Source organism: Mustela putorius, unplaced genomic scaffold (genome assembly GCF_011764305.1).
Source record: "Mustela putorius furo isolate JIRA1106 unplaced genomic scaffold, ASM1176430v1.1 tig00003834_pilon_pilon_pilon, whole genome shotgun sequence".
Lineage (NCBI taxonomy): Eukaryota > Metazoa > Chordata > Mammalia > Carnivora > Mustelidae > Mustela > Mustela putorius.
In genome coordinates this window covers 5,055,259-5,073,213 of record NW_025421987.1, presented here as the reverse complement: position 1 = coordinate 5,073,213, position 17,955 = coordinate 5,055,259, and the positions used below count along the sequence as shown (strand labels likewise).

The following is a 17,955-nucleotide window of genomic DNA, read 5'->3' as shown; positions in this document are numbered from 1 at the left end:
AACATGATTGTGTTGGTATGTGTTTTAAAAATGCTTCTTTCTTGTATACACATCTCTTCAATTTATATAAATTGTGTTTTGTTGTACATCATATTCTTTTTATTTTTTTGTAAACACTACAATTAAAAAAATACACCTTTATTGGCACATATATATTTAACACATTGCTCCACAGTCTGCATCAAATTTTCTACCAGAACCACCTGGAGACACTCAGCCTTACCTCCTTCTCCTATTTGTCAAAGCATATGGAAAACAAATAAATGGAAGGCAAATCAATTCAGAGTCACCTAATCTTTCACCAATGGACATTAAAGTAAGGTATATAGAATACATTAAACTATACTGTTTAAGGTATATAGAATAAATTAAACTATACTGCTCAGAACATTCACATGTTCATATTCAGGAATTTTGTGGGGTTATTACTTGATATGCAACATATGGGATGAGGTAGAGAAATTAAAAAGAATCTGGGATAATAAAATTATATGAACTAAAGATGGGTTATGGAGTGGCTATTAAAACTAAAATAAAAGAATTTTTTTTTAAATCACTGATGAATAGTAGCATTTACTTTAAAGACAAGGAAGTATCATCATTTAAACAACTTCTAGGGACGCCTGGGTGGCTCAGTTGGTTGGGCAGCTGCCTTCGGCTCAGGTCATGATCCCAGCACCCTGGGATCGAGTCCCACATCGGGCTCCTTGCTGAGCAGGGAGCCTGCTTCTCCCTCTGCCTCTGCCTGCCTCTCTGTTTGCCTGTGCTCACTCGCTCTCTCTCCCTCTATCTCTGATAAGTAAATAAATAAAATCTTTAAAAAAAAAAAAATAAACAACTTCTATAGATTCTTTACAATCTCCTTAATTTCATCCTCCTTCAAAAAGTAAGTTTATGGAGCACTAACTTTGAGACAGTCATTTTATTTTTTTTTAAAGATTTTATTTATTGATTTGACAGAGAAAGAGATCACAAGTAGGCAGAGCAGCAGGCAGAGAGAAATGGGGAAGCAGGCTCCCCGCTGAACAGAGAGCCTGATATGCGGGTCGAACCCAGGACCCTGAGATCATGACCTGAGCCAAAGGCAGAGGTTTAACTCACTGAGCCACCCAGGTGCCCCTCGTTTTAATTTAAACAACCCAACAAATTTGAAGTCATTGCCCTAATTATTAATAAAGAAGCTAAGACATTGAGAAATAGGCAAAAAGATGTTGAGTTAAGACAAGGCAGGAAAGAAATGATTCAAGCCTCGAGAGGACGAGCACAGGCTTTGGTCAGAAATACTTGGCTCAAATCTCAAACCTGCTACTTAACTATTCTCTGACATTTTGCAAGTTACCTGCACTCTCTGCCTTAGCTCCTTATCTGTACAATGAAGTTATTGATGCCTACCTAAGTAATTGCTGTGGCTATTAGAAACGAAACATGGAGAGTATTCAGAACAGTGTCCACCATTAGCTGGTACATATGCATGTAGGCATTTCCTCACTCTCACTAAACTCACACATTTCATGGAAAGTGGCATTAGAACATACATTTTGGGGGGATAAATTCAGAACTTTTCCTGGGAAAATAGTTCTATCTTTAATTAATCAACATGTGATATACTTCAAAAGTACCTGTGTCTAATCTATTTTGTGTCTTTACTTGCCTTGTTCTTCCTTTCCAATACTAACTGATGACAGTAGTCTTCCTCTACTAGCAGAGCAATCTTCCTTCTTGTCTTTTGCCTGGATCATATTAGTCATTTTCCCAAGAAAACACCATATTTAAAATCCTTCACAACCTGGACTCCAACTACTTTTCAAATTCATCTGTTTCTATTACCCGGGCTATAGCTTGGGAAAGGTCTGGTCTTTATTCTGCCTTCATTCTTACTTATCAATTGCCTTGCCCCCAAATAGCAATCTCCCTGCTTCGTCATTTCAAATTTTCATCTATCCCTCAAGGCTCCTAAAGCCTTTACTTCCCTGTAACTTGATGTGTGTAGGACATCATTTTTTTCCCCTCTTCTAATATTGCATTTATATAGGACTTCAAATTGTACATATATTAATTCATTCTCCACGGTTAATTAAAGCTTGTTGAGAACAGGAACTGTCTTACCCATTTATTTTTTTTTTAAGATTTTTTTTATTTATTTGACAGAGAGAGATCACAAGTAGGCAGAGAGGCAAGCAGAGAGAGAGAGAGGAGGAAGCAGGCTCCTTGCTGAGCAGAGAGCCCTATGCGGGACTCGATCTCAGGACCCTGAGATCATTACCTGAGCCGAGGGCAGTGGCTTAACCCACTGAGCCACCCAGGCGCCCATGTCTTACCTATTTCTTGTCAGCTGTTACACCTCATATGTGAGCAGTTACACAGAGTTGGTGCTTAGCCAATATTCGTTGGACATAATTAAATTAAGAGCCTAAAGGTTTTCATTCATGGGCTGCTGGAACTGTGTTTCTGAAACCACTTTAATCTTCCAGGTGACTTCTATAAAATCAAAAGTTACTTTCAAGAAAATGATAAAGAAGAACTGATGAATAAAAGAGTTAGACTTTGAGGAAGCAATGACAGCATTCATTTGCTTCACCAGCGCAGACAGACTCAACAATGCAATCAAGAGCTATTGAAGTGAGCTGGGACCCTTGGTGAAACAACATTGCATAATATCTCACAGTGGCTCTAAGTCACCACAGTGCAGTGGGTTAAAGCATTTTCCACTTGGAGTCCAAGGCAACTTAAAAGGGTTATTGATTTTTCCCTCTACTTATAAATGAGACTCACATATTAGGAGTGAGAACTGCAGACACAACATAATGACCTTTCTACTTGGCTTCTTTTTCCTAACATAAACAGAATCACTTTCAGTGGTTAAGAGGATATTAAGCAGTAAATCTTGTAATTATGTGTGTGACGGTCTGTACCTTGAGAGCAAAAGTTAGCAGTCACATTTTTAATTTTTGAAATCTCAGTTCTGTTCACTTAGCATTAGAAATCTCAACATCTAATTGTGCGTTGCTCTCCCTGCATTGGTGTTGAAAATCCCTATGTTTGTTCATGCCTCAGCACTAATACACAAGTTCAGCTTCAAATAATCAGTTTACTGAAGACATAAGACTTTGCATGACCTTGTTCTAGATGTAAAATTTAAAATAAACTTATTGATTCCTGCCATGTTATCTTAAGAGAAAGATTCTAAAATATAAAACAGTGGGGGAGCCCTTATTAAAGCTGTCCCAAAACAAGAGTTAAGAGGTTGATAGGTATTAAAATCAGATTTGTTTTGTACCTTTTGGATTTTGCTGTCATAATTTAATTAGGGACTTTCTGAAAACAAGTTGAGCTTGATGGGTTTCCCTTTTTTGGGTCTAGTTCCTTTCTCAGAGATTTCACTCTTTGGGGGTGACATATTTAAATCATTTCCATTTTGTTTCAGGAGGTTCGTTCTTTGCTTGGGTTTTTTGTCGTTTTTGTCGTTGTTTTCTTTCTTGGGTATTCAGTGAAATCTATTATTCCCTATAACACTAGAATGGCAACATACTCGTGTGTGGCTGGCCATCCACACCTACCTCGCTACATGTGATCACAGACATTTTTATGATTTTAAAGGTCCTAGGAAGATACTTACTCTATCTAAACATAGTTCCCACTCCCCAACATACACATACATTGCCTGTTCTTATGTCTACAATTCTCCCCTTGAAAATCTATTCAGTTCAGCTTGTTCAGCAACAAATACTTATTTCACAGATTAATAAGAGCCATTCTATTAAACATCAGAGTGACAAAGATAACAATGTTCTGCAATTTAACCAGCACTAATTGTGCACCAAGCACAGTGCTGCGTGTTTTATATCTACGTATTCTCTCATTTCATCCTTACAACATCACAATGCAGTAAGTTTTATAACCCTCATTTTCCATAGGAAGAAAGTGAGGTTCACAGAGTTAAGTACTTAGCTGAGGTCACAGAGCTAATAAGTGCCAAAATGAACAAATTTTTCTGATTCCAAAGGTTGGGGTCTACCTGAATAAGAAAGTCCTCTGGGTGATTGAGAGGGAGAAAATGGAAGTAATTCTTAAGAGTTTGGGGAAAAAGCTTTCTATTTTGGCAAGGATTCCATTTTTTAAGATAAGAAAACAGGTTCAGAGAATGTTTTTAACTTTCTAAGCTTATAAACCTAATGTGTCAGTTATCCATTTGTAATGTCCCAACCACACAGCTGCGCTTCACTGCCTGCTCTTCATAAAAATAGACCCTGTGTGTTAGTCTGCAAGAGTTGCCGTAACACAGTACCACAAACTGGGTTAAACCACAGAAATTTATTTTCTATTTATTTATTTTCTCATAATTCTGGAGGCTAGGAGTCTGAGATTGGGTCTCCACAGAGTGGGTTTCATTCTAAGGCCTCCCTCCTTGGCTTGTAGATGGTCATCTTCTCCCATTGCCTTCAAGTCTTCCTTCGTACATGTCTGTATCCTAGCCTCCTCTTCTCATAAGAACACCAGAACATAAGAACACCAGATTAGGGCCCATCATAATGACTCATTTAACCTTAAAGATCTATTTCAAGACCCTATCTTCTTGGGGCACTTGGGTGGCTCAGTGGGTTAAAGCCTCTGCCTTCTGCTCTGGTTGTGATCCCAGGGTCCTGGGATCTGGCCCCGCATTGGGCTCTCTGCTCGTCGGGGAGCCTGCTTCCCCCTCTCTCTCTGCTGCCTCTCTGCCTACTTATGATTGTTGTTTGTCAAATAAATAAAATCTTTAAAAACAAACAAACAAAAAACAAAAAAGAAAGGACCCTGTCTTCAAACACAATCGATTCTGAGGGACTAAGGGTTAGATGAATTTGGGAAAGCACAGCTCCACTCATAGCCCCTCTGTACATATGTCTTCTTTGCAGTCTGTATGGTATGAAGCTATTTCAGTAAGAGGTACTGATGGCACACTGCAAGGGAGGGGTTTCTTCTCCCAGTTCTCACAGGAGAAGAGCCAAACTGGCTCCTGGAGGATATGCCTCACAGCTTCTGCCGTACCGGATTCCTGCAGCATATGCAGCTTTTACAGCACATGCTTCCACCAGCACCCACTGGGCAACAGTGCATGGCAATTCCTGATGGACAGCTTCTTCTCTGGGGGCTTGTTACTGAGGAGTCATGGGTATGAAGCTACTGTGAACAGTTTCTCCATCCTCTCCTTCTCCATCCATCCTCTCAGATGGCTTCCCAGCAGAATGCTCCTCACCCAGTGCTTCTGGCGGGGAAGGTCGTTGAAAAAAAGTGACTGCCAGGTGACCCTTGAGCTGGACCTAGGCAATCAGAGGTTCCTCATCCCCTTTCCTATTGTTGGAATAGGAGTTCTACTTGCCTTTTCTACTCCCAGAGGCTGTTCCAAGGACACACAATTATGTGGTATTGAGGACATCTGCACCCAGTTAAGGCCTCTTTATAAGCTTTTAATATTTGGCAGGGGAGTGCAGGGAGCTATTGGTCTTGCTGCCACTCAAGACAAGTCACCTATTTTTATTTTTTTTAAATCAAAACTGCCATCTACCAACCTGGAGTGACTTGCCTCTTTCTTCAGTCTGTCCTTGCCCAGCGGTAGAGGGGCCAGTTTCAGATTACACAGATTATACTTGGGGAGACCCCAAGAGGGCTGTGAACCAACAACTTCCCCATAAAAGACTCTGCCAGGCATTCCCAAAGAGCAGCTTCACAGAGGCTACTAAGGTGTAGCATATCCTCAGGGCGGGTTCCCACAGCACCCTACAGAATGGCTTCCTAGCAAACACTGCGGACATGGAATCTGTCCAGAACACTCCTGGATAGCCCTGCAGCATCAGTCAACATCTGCTGGCTGGTAAGCCATGGCTGTACTATCTCCAATGAAGCTGGGATCTCAGTCCTGGGGTAGGAGGGTCTTCTAGATGTTTTCCTTCCTTGGGTATTCTTTCTTATCCTTATGGATGTGGCTGCTTCCTATACACGCGATGCCTCTACTCTTTTTAGTATTTTACTCCTAAGTAATCAATTTCCTGTTATTTCAATCCCTGTGAATAATTCTTTTTATTAGTTGTCAAATCATTTTGTGGTTTCTGACTCCTGGATATACCCGAACTGATAAAACTGGTAAGTGGTAGACCCAGTACTCAGATAATCCTATAAGAAAGAAAAATGCATAGGTGCTCTAAAAATTGGCAAGGAATCTCTAAAACTGTCATTCTTTTCATAGGATAAGATCATCTATCTAGAACATCTCCTTATATCTCCAATAAACATAAAAAACTTAAAGGAAAAATAGCAATCTATTCTTACAACAACAAATTTGTAAAGAATCTAAGAAATAACCTATCATAGAACACATAAAATCACCTCATAAGAATTTTAAATAAAAGATAAAAAATATGACATCAATATGTGGAGAAATATATGTTTATTAATGTTCTTAATAAACACTGTAAGGAATCCAATACTCCATGATTTGGAGTATGCAGAGTCTCAGAAGAATTTTAGGGGAATTTGGAAAAATTATATTGAAATAAAAAATAATAATTGGCAAATTGTTTAATCATCTTTGAAAACTAAAACAAGGACATATTTAAAAGTATACCGATAACTAAAATCCAAAGTTATTAAAATAATATGATATTGTAGAACAGATAAGCAGACCACTAAAATAGAATACAGCTGTCAGAAATAAAACTATGTATGTATAAGAAACTGATACATGGTAAAAGTAAACCACAAAGCAAGAATAGAATACATTTTTATGTAGATAACTTCAGGAGAGCTGGCACACTCAAAGGAGAAAAAAAAACTAAACTGGTGCCTTATACTATGAACAAAGAAAAATTCAGAAGAGTTATTGAGCTACATATAAATGGCAAATTTATAGACCCAATAGTTGAAAATGTAGTAGAACACGTTTGTGACCTATGGCTGAAGAAAGACTTCAAGAAGCACAAATGATAAAGAAAGCATTATTTGACTGTATTGAAATTTAAATTTTCTATTCAAAAAAGGCCATTAAAGATGAAGTTAAATACACAGATTATAGACTGGGAAAGATATTTGCAGTATCTATAACTGACAATGGGTTAATAGCTGAAATATACCCAGAGCTCCTGAAAAACAAACAAAAATGATTTTAAAAAACCCAACAGAAATTATAGACAAGGGATATAAACAGGCAATTCATAAAAGGAGATGTCCAAGCATATTACAAGATGCTCCAAATCACTAATAAACATTAAAATTAAAAGAACATTAACATGCCACTTCATATCCATCAAAATGGCAACAATTAGAAACCTAATTAACACTCTGGTAATACCAAGTATCCTCAAGGATATGAGAAAATGGGAATTTTTATGCACAACAGGTGGGAATATAAAATGACAATTATTGTCAAAAGCAATCTGCATTTTTCTTATTAATTATGTTTTCAAACTATGATACAATAATCCCATTCTTAGCTAAATATAAAAATTGTTGTACAAGTCTATTAAGGGGACATATACAAATATTTTCACCTAGAAATTGTTTGCATCAATAGTAAATTAGAGCTAAACTAATTGTTTATTCCTAAGGAAATCACTAATTAAATTATGGCAGATGCATTCTTGAAAACATCATGCAACAGGTAGAAGCAACACATAGAGATCTTAAAATTATAGACTTGAATGAAATAAAGTAAAAACTGAATTATATTGTACATATACCATTTATTAAAATTTAAGAAGCATTATCAGAATATATATGAAACTTGTTAGCAGCAATGGCTTCAGTTGTCAAACTGTGGAGAGAACCAAGAAGCCCTTCAGTGGACAAATGGATAAAGAATATGGTCCATATATACAATGGAGTATTATGTCTCCATCAGAAAGGATGAATATCCAACTTTTGTATCAACATGGATTGGAAGAGATTATGCTGAGTGAAATAAGTCAAGCAGAGAGAGTCAATTATCGTATGGTTTCACTTACCTCTGGAGCATAAGGAATAATAACATGGAGGACATTGGGAGATGGAGAGGAGAAGTGAGTTAGGGGAATCAGAAGGGGAGACAAACCATGAAAGACTGTGGATTCTAAGAGACAAACTGAGGGTTTAGGAGGAGGGGGGTTAGAGGAGTGGGGTGTTATAGAAGGCACGTATTGCATGGAGCACTGGGTGTGGTGCACAAACAATGAATTTTGGGTCACTGGAAAAAAATAAAATAAAATTGAAAAATAAAAAGAATATATATGAAACTTGTGAAAATGAATGCCTTTAAAATACTGTAATCAAACAGTGTAGTACCAGCATAAAGACAAAAAAACCACTGGAATCAAATAAAGAGTCCAGAAATAAACATCTATGTATGCAATCAAATGATCTTTGACAAAGATTCCAAGACCACTCAATAGGAAAGCACAGTCAACAAATGGTATTGGGAAAATTGAATATCCATATGCAGAAGAATGAAGTCAAACCTTTATTTTATACTATATACAAAAATTAACTCAAAGCAGATTAAGAACTTAAATGCAAGACCTAAAAATATAACTCCTAAAAGGAATTTTAAAAAATGGAAAGAAAAATTTCATGACATTGGATTTGACAATGGTTTTGCAACAAAAGCAAAAATAGACAAATGAGACTATATGCAACTTAAAAATTTATACACCAGAGAACACTACTAACAGAGTAAAAAAGAAATCTATGGAATGGGAGAAATTATTTGGAAATCATATATCTGATAAGGAGTTAATCTATATAATATATAAAGAAGTCCTACAACTCAACAACAAAAATCAAATAACCCAGTTTAAATATGGGAAAAGGATGTTTCTCCAAAGATGGTATACAAATGGTCAACAAGCACATGGAAAGATGTTTAATATCATTGATAATTGGAGAAATGCAAATGAAAACCACAATGAGATAACACCTCACATCTATTAGGATGGCTACTAGATAGATAGATAGATAGATAGATAGATAGATACTATCAAGTGTTGCGAACATGGAGAAGTTGGAACCTTTGTACTACTGATGGGATTGTAAAATAGTGCAACTGCTACAAAAATAGTATGGAGATTTGGAAAAAGTAAAAACAAAACTACCATATGAACCAGCAATCCCACTTTTGGGTATATATTCAAAAATAAATAAATCAGGGTATCAAAGAGGTATTTGCATAACTATGTTCACAGCAGCACTATTCAAGATAACTAAGAAGAAAAAGCAATGTAAATGTCCAGCAATGGATGAATGGACAAACAAAATGCAGTATGCACATGTGATGGGATATTATTCAGGATTTGAATGGAAGAAAATCCTGTCACATGCTACAACATTGAAGATATTATGCTAAGTGAAATAAGCCAGTCACAAAACACAAAAACTGTATGATTCCACTTATATAAGGTACCTAAGGTAATCAAATTCATAGGCAAAAAAAAAAAACAGAAAGTAGAACAGTAGTTACCAGGAGGTGGAGAAAGGGGCATAGGGAAGTTATAATTTAATGAGTATCAAGTTTCAAATTTGCAAGATGAAAGTCCTGGAGATCCATTACACAACCATGTGGCTATACTTAACACTACTAAACTGTACATTTAAAAAACGGTCACGATTTTGGGGGGTGCCTGTATGGCTCAGTTGGTTGAGCACCTGACTCTTGGTTTTGGCTTAGGTGATGATCTCAGGGTCCTGGGATGGAGCCCTGCATCCAGCAGCAGTGGTGGGCGCTGGGCTCAGTGGGAAGTCTGTTGGGGGGGGGTCTCTCTTCTTCTGCCCCTCCCATCACACACACATGTTCTCATGTGTTCTTGCTCTCTCTCTCAAATAAATAACCCTTTTTAAAAAATGGTCACAATGGTAAATTTTATGTTCTGGTTTTTTGCTATAATAAAAAGGGAGGGTAGAGCACAGAAACACAATGAAAGAAAGACATGAATACTAAAAAGCAGTTCCTTGCACAAATAATGATGAATGGTTATAAGCTTAAAATGTGACTACTTTCTCTACAAAAATTTCCTGAAAAAAGTGTAATCAAATAAGATAAAATAAAAACAAAGGCTACAGGAATGAATATGATCACCTAGAGAGAGATTTTTAACTAGAGGGAAGAATGTTGACCACAATGAGAAAGGGAGTAGGGAAGGAATAGCCACCAAAGGGACTGACAAGAAATGAAATAATAATAATAATAATAATAATAAAGTAGAAGGAAAATTGTGGATGTATGACATAGACTCCTAAGGAACAAGAGTTAGCAAAACTATAGCCTGTGAGTTAAGTTTTTTTCCATTTCCTGCCTCCAAACTTTCACCCTGCTTGTTTTTGCACAACCCCAAAGCTAAGAATAGTTTTCATGCTATAAGAACAAAGTTGAACAGCTGTAACATGAGACTGTATTTTGGGCAAAGCCTAAAATATTTATTATCTGCCCCTTTACAGAAAAAGTTGATGATCCCACTAAAAAAGAATGATTTTAAGAAAGGAACTGGTGAGCTATATCAAATGCTAGTGTGAGATGGGATAAAATGAGGACAAAAATATGACCACTGTCTATCTGGGATCCTATGTCTACTGAATGTGAGTGTTATTTCACTAAATTGCAGGAATGTAAAAATCTCACCTCTTTCTCCCTAAAACTCAATTTTACCAGCTCTTGAGCTACTATTCTCAAATTCAGGACATAATCAGTCACATTTCCATTGTGTCTTGCAGAGATTCTTTTGAGAAAATATTCAATCTATATTAGAATCCTCAGATTCTTCCCACCTAGGGGTGATTTAAGCTGCAAACAGATCACTTATCATTCTCAAATTGAGGAGAAAGACTTCCTGGTCCACAACAATTCTCTCGCCTCCACTGATATCCACCAAGATACATACTCCTCACAGGACTTTGGAAAAGAATGTTCCAGATCACAAAAGGATTTGTCTGATACTAGTAACTACTCATACAACCTTAACACTAGCCATTAATATTATCTGATCAACTCATCTTCTTCTGATTCTATTCCTACTACCAACTTTCTAACTGTCTTTGGTTTGCATGTGATTTGCCTTTCAAGAGAGTATACCAACTACTGAACTCTGATCTCTCTTCCAATTTTTATTATAAATTTTAAAATTAACATTTTTACATTTTCATTTATATGACTTTAGCCAGTTAAGCCCAAGTACCCTCTAATTTTTACATGTATTGACTCTCATATTTCTAAGGTAGACCCTCACCCTGAATTGCAATGGCTACATGGAAATTCTACCACTGTCTACAGCTGTCTCATCGCTTACCTTCAAAATGTAACAAACAGCATAACACATATTTGTTCCACTTCATAAAGAAGTTAGAGGCAGAAGATATATCTAAGCAAAGTAAATATATTAAGACTAATTTCCTTGCCATGTACTCTGAACATAGGTAAAATTGCATTTCACAACACAGTAAGAGTAATGCAACTATCATGTTTAAAAAAAAAAAAAAAAAACTCATTGGGGCACCTGGATGACTCAGTCAGTTAAGCATTTGACTCTTGTTGTGAGATCAAGCCCCACATTACGCTTTGAGCTGAGCATGGAGCCTGCTTGAGATTCTCACTCTCCCTCTGGTCTGCTATCCCCAATTTGCACTCTCTCTTTCTCTCGAAACAACAAAAAATTATTATATGTATTTGTATTTTATAATTGGCCATTATAAAAGAAGACATCTAGAAGTCTGGTGACCTAATGAGACATATTTCACTTTTTTTGTCACTCTTAGTAAGGAAAAATGACAAAAACAATATATTTCCAAAAGGATAACTGTTTTACTTGAATATATTGTCCATGTTGCATTAATGTTTAAATAATGTTAACAGGCAAACATTATCATACCCTCTACAAAATATCAAACATTTAGTCTCCTTTAATCAATTTATTTTATTTAAAAAAGAAAAATTATTTTTGTAATTCCAACCTCCATTGCCTCTTTTTCTTCCTAATTCCCATGACATCTTCAAGGGCATGTTTTCATTAAGGCCTTCCACACATTAGCTTTATTTTAATTTTTGTGAAATTTTAAAACATGTATATAAATAATATCAGGCATGCTTTTGTTATTTTGAAGCCTACAAATGTAGTTTGAAATGACAAACTGCCAGAGACTTCAGGGAAAATGGATAACATACATTGTTTTTTATCAGCCATATTGATATAATGTACATATGCTCAGAAAGACATAGCAGCATCCTGCTAAATAAATCTAGGAAAAGGTGGCAAAAGTTTAATAAAACAGTTAATGAAAACACTTTTTCACCTATTCAAAGACAGATTAGGGGCCCCCAGGGTGGCTCGGTTTGTTAAGGCCAACTCTTGGTTTTGGCTCAGGTCATGATCTCAGGGTCATAAGATCATGCCCCATATCAGGCTCTGTGCTTAGTGGGGAGGCTGCTTGAAGACTCTGATCCTTTCCCCACTCATTACCTCTCTCCCAAATACATAAATATTTAATAAAAATAAAGAAAAATGAACACTTATTGCCTCCAGAGATGTTAGTATAGTACCTGAAGAAAGAAATATGAACATTTTGTTTAGTGAGTGGTGAAGACCAGACGAGGGTTGCATTCTGCTTATGTGACCTATGAGATAATCTGAAATAATACAAAGATAATACAAAGATAATACAAATACAAATAATAGAAAGATAATCAATTCACATCTGTTATACTTTCATATGAAAAAATATAATTTTTATGCTCAGGAAATTTTGGAATTTGGACTAAAATTTGGAATAAAAATATTAAATTTCATAATTTAAGCAAATCTATACACTTTATCTTTCTCCTCTTTGTCAATAAGTCTACATGTATCAGCAAACTTAAAGGAGTGCTGAGAAATAAAAAAAGATGAAAGCTAAACAAAAAAACTGTCTCCTGTCTAATTTTGAGGAAAAAATATTCACCTCAAAGGTCAAATGTGGTAGTGGGAGACAGTATTATTTTAGAATTTGCTGGATAAGCTAGGGGTATTGCATAAGGGTATTTACATCATAGGACCAATAAAACTCATGTTCTCAGATTCAGTCAGCAATTAGCCCTGCAAATTTGAAGTATAAGCTTAGGCTAAACAAAAATACATACACAAGGGGCGCTCAGTGGGTGGCTCAGTGGGTTAAGCCTCTGCCTTCCGCTCAGGTCATGATCTCAGAGTCCTGGGATCAAGCCCTGTATCAGGCTCTCTGCTTAGTAGGGAGTCTGCTTCCCCGTCTCTCTCTGCCTGTCTCTCTGCCTACTTCTGATCTCTCTGTCAGGTAAATAAATAAAATCTTAAAAAAAAAATACATACACAAAAGCTAAGCCACACCATGCTAAAGTAAAATTTAATCAACAAATAATGGGTATCCCATGGCTGGAATTTCCTGCATTTAGTTTCCAAACTAATTACTCAAATCTCAAATGACAAGTTTAAAATGAGAGAGCTAAATACTCCATCTAGATGTGTCATGAACTGAAAACCCATCATGCTGAAAACTGGATTCACTACACATTCATTTAAAGATTATTTTGAGAAGATATTATGGTCGAAGCAATATGTCTTTTCCCCTTCCCATTTTCTTTTGTCTCATTGAGAAACCACAAATCACAGAACAGCAGACAGGCTAAATACTTCTACTATTATATATTACTATATATACCAAAGTTAGCTATTTTATCACACATTTCTATACATTCTTTATAATTATGGACACTATTCAGTAAATGATTGCACAAAATAGCCTGTTAACATGGCCTGGTGCCTTCAGTCCTTCCTTATGCCCTCTTGTTTCAAAAGCTTCCCCTATCAGTATGGTACAATTCCACAAGTCTCTGCAGAATCTCTACACTCACTCACCATTAGTTCTAGGATTTTTATTGACAATAGAACCAAAAAGACATAACTATCACTCCTGGAAAGAGTAGACTTTTTTTTCCCCATCATAATAAATTTTTTGTATGGTTGAAGATACCCTGGAAAATCATTGTTTCACTAGGGTATATACCTCCATGAATAGTAAGGGTATTTTAAAACTTTGGTTTACACCCAATAGTAATAGAATAAAAGATAAATTAACTGATGATTTCAAAGCATAATTTCTAAATAGGGCTCTTTTGTTCATTTCTTACCACTACGACCCCGCTGTTACAACTTCCTGACTCTGAACAAGCACATACACAAATTACGTGAATCACACTTTTTACTGGAACCTGAGAAGATTTTGCTCTATTTAAGGTCTATAATACTTTACATATATAATTACATGATGTGCTCCTTCCCTAGCTTAGTTTTCTAACACTTTACCTCTGGGTAAATTGTAATAGTAAATATTTACAATATCCTGACCAAGATTTTAGAGAAATAAAACATCAGAAAATGTTAGACCTGTATCTTAGTCTACTCAAACTGCTGTAACAAAATAACTTGCACCAGGAGGCTTAGCAACGGATACTTATTTCTCATAGGTTTAGAGTCTGAGGGTCTCAGATTCAGCTGCCAGCAGACGAAATTCCTGGGGATGGCCCTCTTCCTTTGTTGTGGGTGACCCTACATGGCAATGACAGCTCTGGTGTCATTTCCTCCTTCACAAGGGTACTAATCCCATCATGGAGGGTTCAGGATATGAATTTTAGAAGACATAATTCAGACCACAGCAGTTTGTTTGTAGTATTCACATGAACTTCTTCAAAATCAATTCAATATTATTGAACAATTTTTAATTGTCATATTTGACAAGGCAAAGTCTATTATAAACCTATTTTCCCCTTTACAAATCATTTTTCAATAAGAAATTTATAATACTAAGAAATCTATCAACACAGATCAAAATATTGGCAAAAATAATACTCTGAAAATATCTGTTATGTTTATTTTTTAACAAGTTCCCTTTCTTTTAGAAAATATTAAGCACCAGAGAAATTAATTTTGTATATTATAAATTGTTTTTATCCATCCCTAATGATAGTATTGCTAACTTGTAACTACTCATGTAAGACCTGCTGCCAATAGTAAAAAAGAGAAATGCCCAAATAGGAATATTATATTATTCAGAATAAGCTAGGCTGAAGTAGTAAATGCACTCTAAATTTTAGCAGCTTAAGAAAATTTGAAGTAAGGAGTGGGTGAAGGGCTAGGGAGGTGTGCACATTTGCATTTTGCCTGTTCAGAAGGGTAACTGCATGGTTGAGGTGACTAGGGACTGACCATTTCAATCTGCTTGGTAAATCCACTGTGCTGACTGCAAGACTTGTGTGTTTATGGACACCACTTCCCAGAGTTTTCTATCCAGCTTTCATCAAGGTCTCCTCTCTGTGAAGAATTCCATCACAAAGAATCAATGGCTCTTAACATCCAGCAGGGAATATGCTTAACACCTAGCAATGACCTGGTATCTGGTGTGGAAAAGCTGGCCAAGAACTCAAGGAGGCAGTATTGGAGCCATTGATAGAAAAATACTTAAATTTGATCAGATGAGAAGATGGCTTATTGGTGGATGACCTGCTTGGTCTTGGAGCATGGTGCTACTATGGCTTAGGAATATATAATCAAATTGGAACCATTGAAAAGGCTATAAATTGGCCTTGGTGTGTTAAGGATAGAAATCATTCTAAGTATACATACTTACCAGGAAGTACTGATTTTACAGCTTTGTCCACCATGGAGGTGAAGAGAACTCTTCTCATGATCTTCATGATGAGAGATTCTTGGACAACAACCAGTACAACCTTTGCAGCCATAACTGGAGCTGGAATGTGGGTACAATCACTATCATATGACCAGAGCCCAAGACCCAAAGCAACTTAATTAGTTACCATATTCTAATGTGAAGGGTGTCATAGCGGTTCCTCTCACAAATATTGGTAGAGGAGAGCTCTTCTCATCAGAGTTGCATAGTACACGGTGGGCATCAGAAGAGACCCCTCCGCTGTGGCCACGTGCACACTCAGTGGAAAATTTCTGAACATGGGAACATCCCTGAGAGCGGGCCTTGGTCTCATCTTCACATCCTCACTAGGACCTATGCTTTGTCCACCTACCACTGTGGCTGGTTCCACTCTATTCTGTGGCACTTTATGGTAGATTAGTTCTTTTCAGTGTGTTCCTTCTAAATAATAGCAAAAATTAATCAATCATGCAGAAATAATACCAATATATAAAGTTCAAAAATACGATCCCATCAATTCAGCGCTGGGAATCTATATGGATACGCTAAATATATTTTTGTGATTGCCAGTATTCTAGCAACTGGAAGCAATAGGAAAAGTGAAGTGACTCAGCTTTTGACTCTTCCAAATAAGCAAATACATTCCCAATTTTCATGTCTAGGTAATTCTAAAATGCTTTATGAATATGAAAACTAAGGTTAGTGTTGTGAGAATTTAACATCTATCTATTTTAAATTTTATTTGGTTAAGCAAAAATTAGCAAGCTTGTGTTTACCTGTATATTTTTGAAATGCAAAATATTAACAAATAATGTCATAAGTGAAGTAGAGGTTTGGTAAAGGGACCAGAGAGAAGTAAAGGTTACCTGTAGTCCTTCTATGAATACTTAGCATTTGTGTAACTGGTGAGTCAGTGGAGAAGACAGTGGAGCAAAAGACTAAGGAAAATGAGGAACTGACCCGGATCTGTGATGACCTCATCTCGCTATTTGGAAACAGATCACTGCTGTTCTTGTTTTTTGTTTTTGTTTTTGTTTTTTAAGATTTTATTTATTTATTTGAGAGAGAGATCGATCACAAGTAGGCAGAGCAGCAGGCAGAGAGAGAGAGAGACAGAAGCAGGCTCCCTGCTGAGCAGAGAGCCCAATACTGGGCTTGATCCCAGGACCCTGAGATCATGACCTGAGCCAAAGGCAGAGGCTTAAATCACTGAACCACCCAGATGCCCCAGATAGCTGCTGTTTTTATAATCATCTGCAGAACTTATCAAAACCATTGAGCATAAAAGAAAGACAAGAGTTATTCATCCTCCCACTCTTCCTTCTCTGTGCTATCTTTGTAACATAGATGTGGGTCATGTTTGGCTTCTCATTATTTGACACTATTAGGACAGTCCAGAATGTTAATCATACAGAGAATTCCCGATATATAACACACACATATATAGTGTGTGTGTGTGTGCATGTGTGTATCTGAATGTAAGTTTTACTTTTAAATGTTTTAGAACAAACTATCCTTAAAACTCTTATCAGGACTGAATACTTAAAGCATGAAAAGAGTTGCAAACACTATGTTCATAATTACTGATTTTTACATATTTACTGAAATGTTTAATAGAATACATGCTTGCCTTTCTTATCTCTTCAAGCTTTGAAGGTTTTATCAGTAAAGCCTGTTGGTGGCTTACACTTGAGATTATGAAAGCAGTTTTTCCTCCTAAGACTTAATTTCCTGGGTTCCCTCTCAGACTAAGCACTAAAAAAGGAAGGCAAAGTGGATCTTTCTTCATGAGTTGTATCAATAAAAAATGTAACAGGCAAAATACTTCATTAGAGTTTCCCCTAGCAGAATTTTCCTTCTCTCCTGCATATACCATTAGATTGTGTTTATATTTTCTAATAAAGATACTATATCCAACAAAAGAACTGAGAGTGGAGTATCATTTGTTTATTTATTGCATCATAATCTGTCATGATCGATTTCTGTTTAGAGGGCCCACAGAGGCAAATTAAATAGGGATATGATGTTGCCAACTCCTCTCTCCATAGTCCTTTAAATCTTTCATGGTGGCACTAAACTGGGCAGTTCCTCTGGGGTTGTACTGTTGCTTCTGAATTTCTGTTTTTGCTGGGAATGAGGAAGCAGACCAAGGGGCATCCCATGAGGCTTCCTACAATAATGCCTCTTATTTCACAGGTCAGAAAATGAATTTTCAAGTTCCACTGGTCACAAAACATACACTTAATGGCTAGGGAAGTACTCTCAGAGTAGATACATGGACCATGGGTTTCATCA

General features: G+C 36.6%; 1 pseudogene; it reads left to right on the top strand.

Moving 5' to 3' along the window:
* Positions 1 to 5,002: 5,002 nt before the first annotated feature.
* Positions 5,003 to 16,357, top strand: LOC101679941 (annotated as a pseudogene).
* Positions 16,358 to 17,955: the final 1,598 nt, after the last annotated feature.